The following is a 1,337-nucleotide window of genomic DNA, read 5'->3' as shown; positions in this document are numbered from 1 at the left end:
TGACCACAGGTGGTGGCGGGAGGGAGAAATAGAGCAAGAATGAGAAGCTGCAGGGCCTGGTGGATAGAAAATGAAAGTCACGACGACCCGGGTTCTAATCCGGCTCTGCCGCTTGTCTGCTGTGTGACCTTGGGCAAGTCACTTCACTTCTCTGTGCCTCGGTTACCTCATCTGTAATGTGGGGATTAAGACTGTGAGCCCCTTGGGGGACACGGACTGTGTCCAACCTGATCAGCTTATATCTACCCCAGCACTTAGTACAGTGCCTTGCACATAAGAAATATTTAAAAAAAGATATAGGAAGGGGAATGGGGAGATATGAAGAATTGGGGTGGGAAGGGGTTAAGCTTATCTTCATTCTCACTTTGTATCGCCTTAATTGTTCCCATCTCCTCATGAGCCAGCCTACATTTTCTAAGGAGACCAGTTATCCCAAATTCAGTGGCTCGATCCTGAAATTTGAGGGTCTTCCCCCTCTGCTGCTTTGCGTTTTTCAATGTGTTTATCCCCTGAGAAACTAAATCTTGCCGGGAAGTTGTCACTTTTTTTTAAAAAAGTGGAAGGCGGGAGGAGTACCAAGGGAAGGCAATGCAGTCATTCATTCAAACGTATTGAGCGCTTACAATGTGCAGAGCACCGTACTAATCCTGCTTGGAAATCACGGTACAGCAATAAAGAAAGACAACCCTGCCCGCAAACGGGCTTACAGTCTGGGGAGGGGCGGGGGACATAGACATCAAAACAAGTAAACAGGCATCAATATAGATAGAATTATATATATATATGTAAGTGCTGCGGGGCATGGAGGGAGGGAGAAGAGCAAAGGTGACGGAAGGGAGCGGGAGTTGAGGACACCAGAAGTGCAAAATGTGCAGGCTGGATTGTAGTAGGAGAGCAGCGAGGTGAGGTAGGAGGGGGCAAGGTGATTGGGTTACTATCTGTAGGAAGCAGTTGCCCCCCGTGCCCAACTTGTGGCCACGCCGTGGCATCAGGAGCCAGGGACCCAGGCCAACTCGATGTGAAGAAGCCTCGGCCGCTCCCACCACCCGAGGGGTAGCTGCCCCAGATCAGCGGGGCCGTCTGGGTGGTTACAACGGCCATGGCAGCGGCTGGTTTGAGAAGGTGACTTTCCTCTCCTCTTTCTCCCCCATTTTTTTTCTTAAATAGCATTTGTTAAGTGTTTAGCTCTTTCTAAGCGCTAAGGTAGATAGAAGTTAGGTTGGCTAGAGCCCTGTCGCACATGGGGCTCACAGTTTTAATCCCCATTTGACAGAAGAGGCAACTGAGATGCAGAGAAGTGAAGTAATAACAACAATGTTGGTATCTGTTAAGCACTT

Source organism: Ornithorhynchus anatinus, chromosome 5, assembly GCF_004115215.2.
Source record: "Ornithorhynchus anatinus isolate Pmale09 chromosome 5, mOrnAna1.pri.v4, whole genome shotgun sequence".
Taxonomy (NCBI): Eukaryota; Metazoa; Chordata; class Mammalia; order Monotremata; family Ornithorhynchidae; genus Ornithorhynchus; species Ornithorhynchus anatinus.
Note: the sequence above shows the minus strand (reverse complement) of the source record.